The sequence below is a fragment of the Scophthalmus maximus genome, chromosome 10, assembly GCF_022379125.1.
Source record: "Scophthalmus maximus strain ysfricsl-2021 chromosome 10, ASM2237912v1, whole genome shotgun sequence".
In the NCBI taxonomy this organism is placed as follows: domain Eukaryota; kingdom Metazoa; phylum Chordata; class Actinopteri; order Pleuronectiformes; family Scophthalmidae; genus Scophthalmus; species Scophthalmus maximus.
The window spans coordinates 6,572,374-6,586,437 of NC_061524.1; the positions used below are offsets into that span (position 1 = coordinate 6,572,374).

General features: G+C 40.3%; 1 long non-coding RNA gene across 2 annotated transcripts in view; it reads left to right on the forward strand.

Annotated features, from left to right (window-relative positions):
* Positions 1–1,262: 1,262 nt before the first annotated feature.
* The window catches only part of LOC118284303, a 258,240-nt gene continuing 245,438 nt past the window's right edge, over positions 1,263–14,064 (forward strand). For both annotated transcript variants that reach the window (XR_004784799.2, XR_004784800.2), the window contains exon 1: positions 1,263–1,846. This is a non-coding gene — a long non-coding RNA (uncharacterized LOC118284303). The remainder of the gene's footprint in view (positions 1,847–14,064) is intronic.

Sequence of the window (14,064 nt, forward strand, 5' to 3'; positions counted from 1 at the left end):
ACCCATTCCTGAGGCCAACAGATGCATGTTAAGTACCTGTTGGAATATCCTATGAATATTAAAATGCCTTTTTGTTTTTTTTCCAGGAATCAGATGGATTTTACTCTTTAGACCGAATGGGAGACTGGCTATCCAGAATGGAATGAAAGATCGCTGTTTGATTTGTTGTCCAACCAAAATCTACCAGAAGCAGATGTGTGGCTACAAAATAAAGGGAGCCTTTGTTGCCAGTGGATGCACAAGGACAACAGACCGTAGTGGAAACTTAATCCTTATGTCTGTTTTCTGTCAGTGAGACTGAGGCGAGTTGTTAACCACACGCATTTATGTGCACAAAGTTCATTGCTCCAGTTAGGTGAAAAATATTCAATTTACGATCCGAGGGCATATTAATGACACTAAAAAAAGTGAGACTGGGGAAGCGGGAGTCTCATACAACAACAGTAAATTAGTTTTTACTCCTCAAACGTTACAGTAGTTGTTGTACATATTATGCAGAAGTTAGTTCTGATGAAACAACGAAACCTGAGTTATTAGTTACAAAACCCCAGAGCGCAACAGGATATTTAGCTTGTTTATTGACCAAGATCGGTCTTCCTGGGGGTTTGAAAAGAAAAGTTAGTGAATCTTTGAAAAGATGCTCCCCTGAAGGCCAGTACACTGTGTCCACACTTCATATTGTTTCCTCACCTGATGCCTATGTACAGTTTTTTGGGGGGTAAGAGTCTGTAAGGATTCAGTGAACTTTGAGTGTTTTGTCATAAATGACACTGAGTTTATAAAAGAGAGAAAAAAAATTGTTAGTAAAAAGATATGTTCCACTAAGTGACTTGAAAGTGATGGTAAAACATCAGTGTGACAAACAGATATGCCTTACAGCCCTGAGAAGTTATGAGCCCATCTGGGGTGCAAAAGTGGCAAAAAAAATGAATAACTGTGAATAACTGACACACACTTACTCAAGGAAATTTAACAGCAGAACATCCTGACATGTCCATAGAAAAAAAAACCCACAATGGACATCAGTCATGTTTAGTCAAGTCATTTTTTGTTTAAATTTAGCCCAAAATCATGGTTAATAAATATGGTTAAAAAAAAGTTATTTCATGAACAGTGAAAAGGGCACAGTGCAATAAAAAGCTTTCCAAACGGTACAAAAACATAGTTGTAAATCTCCCGTTTTATTGTGAAAAGTCAATCGCAGTAACAGGAAGTAGTTTACACGATGAAGAGTAATACTGGCCATTCATTGGTGGGGAAGATCTGAGACGCGCAGAGACAGAGAGACAGGAAGTAGAGTGTGCGTGCGGTGTATAACACTTGGCTGACATCGAAAAAAGTCCGCGTAAAGTTTGCGCAAACAAATACGAGTTGACGTGTGAAGATTATCTACTCAACAGTCTTCACCAGGGTATCCCCTCCACATATGGCTCTTCGGTGTTTCTATCCGACGTTCATCATACCGTTGTTCAGGTGTTCGTATTTAGCTTCAGGTGTGCGTGTGTTAGCTCATTAGCATACGCCGTTTATTTTATTAGCATTCATTAGCATAGCGAGTGGACACTTAGCCGCCGCATAGCTTACCGAGCTGGCGTTGACGGCTTTATAGTGCATGTGTTTTCGACGTGGACACCTTGAGGATTTAAAGAGACTGTGCCGGAGCTGTCCAGCTAACGGGTCAGCGCTCCTCCTCCTTCTGCTTCGCGGGAGAGACCTCGCCATCTCTGGACATCCGGTCCGCCGACGCCACCTAGAACTTCGCTCGCGGGAGACCGACAGACCGGTGACGTCATCTGTTGACAGACACCTGCCGGCCACGTGTTCCTCGACTCAGAACCGAGCTAAGGTACCGCGCTTTTACTTCATTGCTCGGTTGTGTGAAAGGGGCAAACAATCGTGGGCCCCTCATCAGCCAAACATCACATGAATCCTGCTACTAGGTGTTTTGTTTCATATATGCCGACTTGTCTGTGTGCGCATGCGCGCTTGTTGAGCGTGTGGGGCCCACTGTGTATATTTGAATTGGGAGGGAAACTGAAGGTTGGGTAAATTGGTAACTCAATTCTGCTAATTGTTATATCCCTTCAGAATCAGAATCAGTTTTATTTCCAGGTAGGTAACAGGTTTGGCGTGTTATTAAGGTGCATGTAGCAGTCAACATATATACACCGAATTAGAAAAAGAATATATAATAAAATAGAATAGAATAGAATAAAATAAGAATAAATTAAAATAAAATTCGCACTATTTAACTATAAATTTACAATAAATATCGGGGTCACAGATGGATGAATGTGAGTGGGGTGTATTATGTTAATATAACGTGTAATGTCCATGGGCAAGGAAGGGGGGTGTCAGTTGATGAGGCGGACTGCAGAAGGGAAGAAACTTTCTTTGTGACGGGAGGTTTTGGTCTTGACAGACCTCAACCTCTTGCCAGAGGGGAGCATTTCAAAAAGTTTGTGTCCGGGGTGGGATGGGTCTGCTACGATCTTTCCTGCACGCTCAGAAAGTATTACTTTAACCAAAGCGTAAAGGGGCAAAGGTGACATTTCAAAAGCACTGAATATAATTTAATCCAACACCTCTAAAGTAAAGACACAAGTTATTGTTTCTAATTCTGATATCGGTGTGAGGTTTGACCCATACAGATGGGGTACGGTTTGTCAAAAAGATTTAAGTTAACATATCCTGACGACAGTGGTGATGCCGGTCATTAGAGGCGATTTAAAGGAACCCCCAAGACTGTGAAAGTGTATAAATATTAAAGAGAAACAGGACAACCTTTACTTAAGTGTTTAGTAGTGTAAATGAAGTTGACTGAATTGAGGAGCTCTTAGGGTGCTTCCCTGACTAAAATAGGGGTAAAGTGGGCTACATTTTTTATGATTTTTTTTCAAGTGACTCACAGTCTGGACCCTAAATAAGGTCCCCTCGTGCTAAAAGGAAAAAGTTGTAGTTCTGCAGATGCGTACTGTACGTCTCTGTTTGTCTTTCCCGAGCCGTCGGCTACTGTTGTTCACTGACCTGTCACATCCGGCCTGGCTCGTCTTCTCCAACAGGGCTGGACAGCTGATGCCCCCCCCCCTCCCGTTCTCTTCCTAATGTGTTGTGATAAGGAGCTTATGTGAGGTGTCTCTGGCAATATTACCCCCTGAAGCTCTTCTTCTGACAGTCTTGTGTATGTGGGCAAACACTTCGCAATCTCGAGACGCTGACCACAGTGGTGGGAGGTTATGTGTTAACCTGGGCTAAAGACAAAGCCAAGGAAAAGAGGCCAAAGCTTTAGGACATGACAGCAGTGGTTACCATGGGTTTTTTTGACTTGCGGTGACACGTAGAGAAGACTGTAGTTGGTGCAGGGATCAGCTGTCCTTGTGTTTTTTTTTGTTGTTTTACTGTGTGAGCTTGCCAGTTGATGGTTTTGCACGGTTTGATTAAATGGATACAGCTCAATACCAAAAGCAGATGTGTGTGTGATGCAAAGAAGAACATTTCAACTGATCATGTGTCCATCAGACACAACTAGAGGTTATTCCTGCGTCCTTATCTTTGACAGCAGTTCAGCAGAAATCTGTTCAGCCTGTGAGCTGCTGCACCAGCTCAGTGTTTATATCAACTGATGGCTTCCCCCCCTTTGTCTGTAGCTTCTGAGCATCTGGTTTTTCTAGAAAAGTGTGTTGTGTGAATGTGTGTGTGTCCTTATGCAGACCCCACGTGTGTGCGATGCGGGCATGTGCGTGTCGGCCCCCTGAGCTCAGACTGTAAGATGTTGATAGCCAACCTGTAAATGACAGGCTCAGAGGGAGTGTGTTTAGCAGTTTGGCTGGATCTTAAAAAGGTCACCCACACACACACACACACACACATATACACACACACACACACACACACACACACACACACACACACACACACACACACACATATATATACATATATACACACACACACACACACACACACACACACACACACACACAGGACATACAATGATGACCTTCTTTGTCACCGCCATCTAGAGCCAAACGTTGGTGCTCCTACCACCTCTCCCACGTAGAAGCGGTACCACACTAATGCCAGTGTATGATTCAAATTATCCTTTCCTTATGTTTTTTTTGCTGCAACTGTCAAAATTGCTGTTGTCACGAGAAACTAGTACTTCCTGAAATCTGGGTGATTTGACTGCAATTGAAGGATTTAATATTTGGCCCGTTGGTTGAGGAGCATTTTTGACCCTGGGGCCCGTAGAGCCCTTTTCAAAAACCACTGGATGAACTCAGAAAAAGCATTCACGCTCAAGAAACATAAAACTTGTTTTTTTAACGATCCTTTTTCCTTCAGAGCTCAAAACCCTTTGTATTTTAACAATATGAAGCTAAAAATCGGCTGGCGTTGTCTATTAAGTGAAGCTTTAGTGTTGGAGGCAGTGCAGCAGTGGTGCTCGGACATATTTGACTTGATTTGGTCTTGGTCCTTTTGGTTTTACATTCCCGTCAGTAATTATTTCCTGACTGTTATTTTTTTCATATTTTTGTGGATACGATTTTAATTTGATGAAATTAGTGTAGTCTATCAATAAGTGTAGCTTTTAGTGACGCTGTTGCCATATAGCTGGTTCACCACTCAGATCAAGACTGAAACATCTCAACAATCATCGGGTAAAGCTCCTTGGAAATTGTTAGGGAAAGATAATGGACATTGTTAAAAGAAAATTAGAATGACTGTCAGTCGACTTTTCCTTTGCAAAAGTACTGTAACATATATATACCTGTAAAGGTATATGTTTCAACAAATAATCCACCATCCATCTATTTTCTATACCCTCTTGTCCTCTGAGGGTCCATCCAACTCCAGCCCCCTCCTCCTGTACAAGAAACTAGTTCCTACATTAGACTGTAACACAGAGCGGTGTCACGCTGTGTCCTTCAGGTGAAGCACCTCAGTGTCACATACAATTAACCAAGCAGCTGGCATGTGCACCCTTCTCAGGTCAGCAGAGAGAGGGGGCAGTGGCAGTGGTTCCACTTCAGGTGCAAGACAGGTCACAAACACAAACGCACACACACACTCTGGTATTTATTGCTTTTAAAATAAATAAATCACACTCATTGATGTTGCTCAAACTGACAAGTAAGTGAGAACGCTTCATGTAAATCAATGTGAACCAATATCAAATGATGCCATGTAACAGTAGAGAATAACGTAGATGCCCTATGTTCATGTATATGTATATGTGTGTGTGTATATTCAAACGCACTTGTGGCGTCTACCATCTTTCTCTCGGTCTGACTTTGCTTCTGTTTCTTTCTCTTTTATCTCCCCGTCTCCCTTCACCATCCTGCCTCCATCTCTCCGGTGCCAGGCCTGAGCTTGGTGGAAGAAAGACAGAAAAAAAAGAGAGTGAGAAAGAGAAAGGGGGGGGGGGGATCGGATTTCCATTCCACATTGGATCACTGGAGTGGAGTCTAAAACCACAGAGTGTGCTGGCACTGGACAAAGAGGCTGGATTCAATAAATATGTGGACTAAGCTCTCCTATTCAGACCCTGCAGTATTGAATTCCTTATTTAGGTCATTTAAACTGGGCAAAATTGATACAGTATGCGGCTCAAATCTATAGCTCCATTTTTTTCTTTTCCCTGTCTTTGCCCTTCTAAATAAAAAAAATAAAAAGATGTGAGGGAAGCCAGCGTCGCGTGGGTGTGCAAGAACGGCTGCAAGTGAAGAAGTTAAAAAAAATAAAGAGAGAGAGATATTTTTTTTTGGTTTCCATGCAAGACAGTGAATGTTTGTGCATTTTGGTAAGAATGGCAAAGAGAAAAGACAGGCAAGAAATTAAGACAGGAGGGGCAGGAGAAAAAGAGAGGACGTGTGTGTGTGTGTGTGTGTGTGTGTGTGTGTGTGTGTGTGTGTGTGTGTGTGTGTGTGTGTGTGTGTGTGTGTGTGTGTGTGTGTGTGTGTGTGTGTGCGTGTGCGTGTGTGCGCGTGTGTGTGCGTTTGTGCGTGCGCACATGAAAGAAGTGGTATTTTGACATTTTATTAGAGTCTCAATGAGGTCTGCACTAGACAATGCTCTCCAGCCTCCTCGTTTAGTGTGATCTTAATTGGCCATTAGATTGAAAAATAGCCCATACCTCTCCTCCTCCTCCTCCTCCTCCTCTTCTTCTCTTCTCCTCCTCCTCTCTTCTGCAGCTTTAGAGCTGATTAGACCTTTGATTTACCAATAAACACAAAGAAACAGATTAGTGGCAGGGATGCGGTGGCGTCAGCTCGCATAACTTGTGTCTGGAATGGGAAAATACCAAGGCCTAACGGTCAATGAAATCTATTTCATTTAAGATGTACGTTTTGGTTTTTTTAATTATGAAAAGTGACTTGACAAGAAAATATTGCTGACAGAAGCGATGCTCTTGTGCGCCAGGAATATGGATTAACCAATCTAATTGACACACATCTGATTCTGTATTTCTTCTTCTGGATCCTCTCTCTGATGTTCGATTTTACGTTCCCTAACTGTAGATAACTACTCGTCACACACACTCCATCTTTTTTTTCTTTTTTTTTTTCTGCAAAACTCACACTGGACTCGTATGATAAATAAGACATTAGCCACAATGAGAGGAGCTCAATCAGCACTCGCGTTGGCTCAGCGCGAGAGAGACAGGGATAATTACTCACTAAATAGGCAATCACTGACGTGGCGCCCACACAATCAAGCCTGCATGTGTATTTTGGGGGGTTTCTCTGCAAAAGAAGGCCGGAATACCTCGGAAAAGGAAGAACTGAGCAATAAAGTAGGTGAGCGGTGGTCCCACCAGGCTAGTGCTGCAGCCTGGGTCACAGGCAGGGATCGGCAGTGGTCGTTAGAGGGCTGTATTTCAAACTGTAATCACGTCCGGGGCACAATGAAGGGGGGGGGGGGGGCGGACAATCCAGTGCTATAAGTAATGGAAGAACAGCGAGTGCGCTCACATCATTTATTCTGAGGAGAAATTGAGTTTAGGCTATATCTTATTCCCTGTTGGTTTTTGTGTTAATTTTCTTCTCCGACAGCTACTGTAAATTTGTTGGCTTTTGTGGTTTCAAGGGGATTTCTTTGAATCATAAACTTGACTCATGACTGGATTAGCCACTGAACTTTAAAAAAAAAAAGAAAAAGAAGAAGAAGATAACCAGAGCTGGAGAGACAGCAAGCTCAAGTACAAGCACAGTGCAGACTTACAGATTACTGAATCGAAAAAAGGTTGCTGAGTAAGAGTTTTTCTTTACCAAAAGTTGGCAAACCATCAATAACCAGGTATTGAACAATACAGTTTATTGTTTAGGTAATTTTCAGTGCAATAGTCAGAACAAACAAACCCACAGAAAAGTATCACCAAACTCTTGATTTCCCATCGGCTCTATGTATCTTTCACCTCACTGAAAGCTAAATTGCCCTGAAGAGCTGGTTGAGACACAAGCAGATATAAAATGAAAGCAAATATTGTAAAAGTAAAATGAATATTCATTTTGCTCTTTGTGTGCTGGATTTCAATGTGTTTTCTTTTTTTTAAATAGAAACATTCATATACTGTTAATTCTCCATGGGTTCTCCTTAGTTTTGACCTTTGCCAACTAATTCAGATTAAACGTACAGCATGTTTCTCATTAAAATACATTAAAAGATGACTCAAAGGGAATAATCCAAATCTTTGGTGAGCTTTTAATTGGAAGCGTTTGCAGGAAGAGAGGATATATGACATGATGCTGTTATTTTAATGATACATTTTGGAAATGTACATGGTTTGCCTTTATAGTGCCTTTTACTCGAGAATCTTTTTTTTATACATGTGTTGGTATGCTGAATTACCATTAACACATTCTGATAACTGTACACAATTTAAGCAGAGCTTTTTATTAACCGAAGCTTTGAAGAAACTAAAAGAAATAATGTGGTTGGAAATAATTTTAATTCAGAATACACCATGTCCATCTAATCAACTACAAATGGTGCTTAATTACTTTGACTAAAATATGAATCTATCATGTGCAGACTCAGTATCTGCCTTGAACAGATATTTAAGTGCATGCAATTTAATGACAGTATCTGAATAGAAAGCAAATTTGCATACTCTAATGTACATTATTACTTAGCAATTATTAATTGGCGTCTTGCCAAAGAAGACAAGCTCGTCAGTGTGGGTGGTAGTGGATGTAGATAATTTAAGTCTCTAAGAGACTCATCAGATTTGGCATGAACACATAATTCACTAAATGGTTATTGATTTGGGCGAAGCTGTATCAGCAACAAAATACCTTTCAGTTAACAGTGACAATGCCAATAAACTTTTTCATTTTTTTTCCCCCTCGAAGCTGCTGACGTTGGAGAAAAATTCAGTTCAGAGGTTTTACATGCTCGTCTCTATGATGAGCGAGGCAGGATGGCATAGGTACACATACAAGGGCCAATGATGACATTACAATGTTTTTATTCTCTACAATGAATCTTTCTTTTGGAAAACTTGCTCCCAGCTGAGAGAGGGAGCGTTTATATGAGATAACGTTTTCCGTACAACAAGAATGATGTGCTTTTCATGTATTTCCAATGCCCTCCCCTCCACTTTCTCTATTTATGTGCTATATTATAAGACATTATGTAAAAAATTCTGCAATGATTTGTTATAGCCCTCAGCGAGTACATTTGTGCTGCACCACATACTATATCTGTGTGTGTGTCTGTGTGTGTGTGTGTGTGTGTGTGTGTGTGTATTAGAGACTATAAAGTAGCGTCCTGGTTTAGGTTGTTAAACAGGTGATTAGTTTCACAAGGCAGTACCTTTTATGACCGGGTTTATATAGAGTACCAATGTGGCAAATATAACTTTCAAGTGTATGGGTGCGTGTCTGTGTGTGTAGATGAGTGAATACAGTATTAGTTTGTCTTTGTGCGTCAATCTACCCACATGAATTTAGAGAATTCTGAAACAAAACCAATTTTCTTAGCTGTTTAGCCTTTATCAAACAAAAGGTTTGGCCGCAGGTACGATCCTCTCAGGTTCCTAACTTTTCTTGTTGCATTTTGAAAATATGCTTGGAAGGATGTGTAAACCCCTCACTGAGATTGACTCCAGTTGCTGGAGGTGTGGCCTGACCTTATCCACGCTTCCTGCTTGGGCCCTAGCTTCTGATTGGAGCAGCAAGCAGTCCTGCGGCTGCTACTTTCAGCTTGCAAATTAGCTTCTTGTTTTGCCCGCCACAGTTTGCGCTTGTTAATTTCTTCAATTAACTCTGATTTTTGTGTCTCATTGCTACTATGAGGTCCTCGAGGAATCACACGGTTGCTGGGCCAGGTTTAGCTTTGAAAACTGATCAATGCATAAGCTGGAATTTATTTTGTTCTCTTTTGGCTGTCTCGGAAAGTTGTGTGGACAGCAAGGTTTTGTTCTCATTTTAGTTTTCTTTATTTAAATAGATAATTGAAAGTTGGCTTCTGTTGAGTCATCTTGTAGTTATAGCCATTTTTAACCATTTTAGATTACCTCATCTTTTTGTTTGCACCAATTAATTTTTTCATCCAAAAACATTTAGTTTTCACTTTTTGGATCCATAAGGATAGATTTAAAGGAATTGTGTGGAGAGGATTGTCGGATGTTCAGCAGTTCTTCACTGGTGAAAGTAATCGCATTGGCGCAGCAGGAGGAACAGCAAGACCAATGAGATCTGAGGCAGCCATCTGCGACAACATATTAATGGTGAAAATATCCCAACATCTATTTAAGAATCACAAACACACATTGGAGAGCTACTATCTCACTTAAATGTATATCATTACAATAATCTGAGCTCTTCACACCCAGACTATGAATGCACCTGTCCGAATGTGCAAAAGCTCCATCTGTGTGTTTGAGAGAGGTGTACTTATTATTGCGGAGATCCTTCCCGGGAGAGAAAGGCCAGACCTTGGAATGGTTTAATCAATAGAGGAATGTTCTCTGTAATGAAGTGTGTCAGCTTCTTAACAGAACTACAACCTTCATCAAGTCAATGAGGAGGGTAAAGTTAAACCCGAGGCCCATCTGAATGATCACGCTGCCATATCGACTGGCCGCAAGACGAGGCCAATGCCAAACATTGGTATGGCCAATCACACACACACACAAATGGAGACATGCTAGATCTCAATAAGCAAACTGTATCTCAATAAACGCCCAACACAAATGAAGGTGAGTTACACTGTGAAATGTGTAGGCGATCCTGTCTTAATCACCTACATGGGCTGCGTTTCGTTCTATACCTGACTTTGATTTTTTGTAGACGGTCGTGCGTCTGACGGCACTGTATCGTCAATTGGGCGGGTAGCCTTTTCCCTTTGAATGGATGGAGAAGATGAATGAACAGACTGCCATTGCATTATTATGGTATTACTAACAGCAGCAACAATTTCTGCACCAAGTATAAGCCCAGTACTCAATACAAATTCGCCAAATGAACGTCGTTGTAGTGCAAAAAGTATATTTTTTTCTGGTTCTTTTTCTTCCTCTATAATAGTTAGTTGCCCCAACTTCCTGTAATTGGTCCAAACCATCCAAAATATTGTTTTCACACAGCTAACGAACCGCACCAAGGTGGTACTGGACACGTCATCATAAAGTGGCTACCATCAGAGTGGTGGTAGCCAATATTAGGGTTAGGGTTTTTTTTTTATAATTAAGCACCACACAAATTTACTTCACCTCTGCAAGCAAATTCGCCAATTGTGCATTTGTATTCAAAATGGTGGGGGGTTTTTTTTCACCGTTATGAATGCTGGTGTGACCTAGCCCCAATTTAATGGAGAAAATAGACGACAGCCATCAACCAAGCTGCAAATGTTTGAAGTAGTGTGCCAGTTTCAAAATTTGAAAGAAAAAAGCTGTTGACAAAACAATCAAAAGTCAAGGTCTGTCAAGTCTTTAAAATCAGCTGTTCACAAAACTCAAGGACCACTTAAAAAATAATAAAAAGGAAGGATAAAAGAAAAGGAAAGAAAAGTTTCCCCCAGTATTGGTATTATTTATTTGTTTTATGAAGCAGTAGCACTTGAGCATCTTTTTTCTTTCTTCCTTAATTCCCATTGTATGCTGCACTGGGGAACAACACTGTCGATCAACAACACACTCGCAAATCTGGCAATTTTAGGTATCAAACGCCTATAATTTTGCAGCGTGAGGGTACAATGTATTCTGAGCATGGTAATTGAATTGAACACTGGGTAAGAAATGTTGCTTAAAGATAAAAACTGGTGACATTTCAAATTCAATTCACGGTCAACCAAAACCCTAAAAAAACAAAACAAAGTTTTAGTCCATCTCTAAGTATGTGGAATGTAATCTTTAAAAACGGATCACAAATACAACATTTCCAATAAAGCTTGTTAATTTTTTTTGACAATAACACGTAACTGTCGCATGTAGCAAATGTTACTCGGGAAGAGTGGGTTTATGTGTGTTCATGAAAATGAAGGAACATGTCATCTAGTGCAAATTTGTTTTTAAATTTCTCTGGAGCTCTGTCCAACAGATGAATAAGATATATCAGGCTTTGGACAGACATACAATACTAGTTGTTTGGGTTTTATTGTTTTGAAGAACAATGTGGAATATTGCCAATAATACAACTCATGTCCTTCTTTTTATTTTTACCTGCTACCTATTCTTAACAAAAGTATGTGACAGAGTGAGCAGATGATAGTGATCCAGACACCAAATCAATAAGACTAGAATAGACAACCGTGTATAAGCCTAATACAATTTAAAGAAGCATGGATGTTAACCATTAACAGTTTTACTGGGCCTATTTAAAGCAGCACTTCACAAACTCGCCAGTTCAGGAGCAAAAAACCCCAACAGCGCTGCCAGAGACAGTGTTATGTGACATGAAAGCTTTAATCCACCACTGTATATCCACGTAGATAAACATACGCCGGAGCTTGTGAGCGGTGAATAATAACACGGGCTGATCTGCATATGAAAACAGTGTAGTACATAAGCTCTCACTTTCTGAGGCCTGCATTGCACAAACACACAAACTCTCTCCCTCTTATCCACACATCCAGAGGAGGCTGATCATCACTCCCTCTGTCTTCACTCATCTTTCACCACCCTGCCTTTCTTCTCCCGGTGTCTTTCATTGATCTTTCTCTCATTGGACTCATCACTCTGCATTCTCTGCAGACAAAGAGCAACCGCAGGATGACAATCACATTAGAGCACACAATCTATTTATGGCTTTGCCTCATATTTCAACTCCATGCTCTCTCTCTTTCTCACACACACACACACACACAAACACACACAAACACTCAAACACACACACACTCCTTCACGCCATCTCTTTTTTCTCATATACTCTCTGATGATATAAACGCAGGGATTTTAGTGGTAATGAGTTTTTAATGAAAAATGAATTATTTACAGTGGCTGGAGGACATTAGATAAAAAAAAAGAGAGAAGAGCAGGTGAAATCAAAGCTGTGAAAATCATGCTCCCACACTGCAGTAAAGTTTATTAGAGTTTACATATGTAGATTGCTATATACATAAATTACAAAGGATACGTTTGATTAAAAAAGAAACACGTTTTTGTCAGATATGCGATCGCTTCAGGTTCATCTAATATTCAGTGAAGTTAACTGCTGAAAACTCACTTCACGTCTGCAGGCAAATTCCACGAATTGTACATTTACATTAAAAATAGTGGATGTAATAAACGCTGGTGTGACAATACACATACACTGACATCTAGACATTTTGATGGTCTGAATGAGTGACAGACATAGGCAACTTGGAAACTACGCTGCCAAGCGATTGTCTTGAACAGGCAGTGTGCAGAGGTCCACCAGTGTGATAGGAGCAGGAGATGCCAGGTGATTGAACACTATCTGAAGCAAGTAAAGCCCCATGATGCTCTGAGGCAAAACAAGTTTTTGTGGAGTATCTGTAAGAGGCACTATTTTAGGAAACGTTTGATATGGTCGTTTTTACCACATAGACATATTTAGTCATGTGAGTTGGAGGACTTGTTGAACAAAAGCTTCTTTTTTTTTACCTGCTTGGCAATAAAAAGTGTCAAAGTGACAAACACTTTCAAATGATAAAATAACAGATTCCATATCAACGAATTATGTCAAACTGTTCCAGCCTGTAACTATGAACTCCGAGTGATGTGTTTTCAAAAGAATCATCAATTTGATCTCATCCTATCCAGATGATCTCTGAACTCCTCCAGCCTGATTATTAAAAGTCAGATACCATCAGTCAGTGCCGTGCATATTCTAACAAGGCCATGCACTGAAGAGGAGAACTTCTTCCCTATTATGACAACAATCCGCTTGATGACACGTTTAAAGACCATCACATTATTGAGTTCATTCAAACTCTTGTTTCTTAGAAATTATAGCTTTTGTACAACTTATTTGCAATAGCAGTGCAGTGGGAGCAAGACTTAATGATACCTGAATTAGCAGTTCTATTATGATATAATTAAAATGTGTTTTAGTGAATTATCTGCCAAGTTGAAAAATGTTCATACTGAATGTGTCTCCAGAAAAAAAAATCTTATATAATTTCATGTTCCTACAATATCCTTTCATGGCAATTAAAGCATGATTAACATTTCTGTGGATATATTTAGGCACTTGCAGCTGGTTGAGGTTAGGCAAAGATCACAGACTTGATTAAATACTGTACATTCATTTTTAATTAATCCATGATGACAAGGTAAAAATAAAAAAAAATGAATCTTGTTGAAGGAAGTTGTTTGAGTGGTGGCATGACAAGTCCATTACATACATGACAGTATCTTCCCATGTCTTCTTCCTCCATTTTATTCCTTAGTATAATACAGCCGAGCAAACTTTGGACCCTTTTGGTGCATGTTGGGAAATACTTATTTGTTGCTCTGTTGAAACAGTGATACCTCAGAAAGGAGGAGAAAGTACATATTTTCACATGATCTCACCGGGGCCATCTGACCAAAAGTGCACGATGGTAACAAGTGGATCGGTACAGCGTCTTGTATAGGGCAGAAATAATAATCACACACAC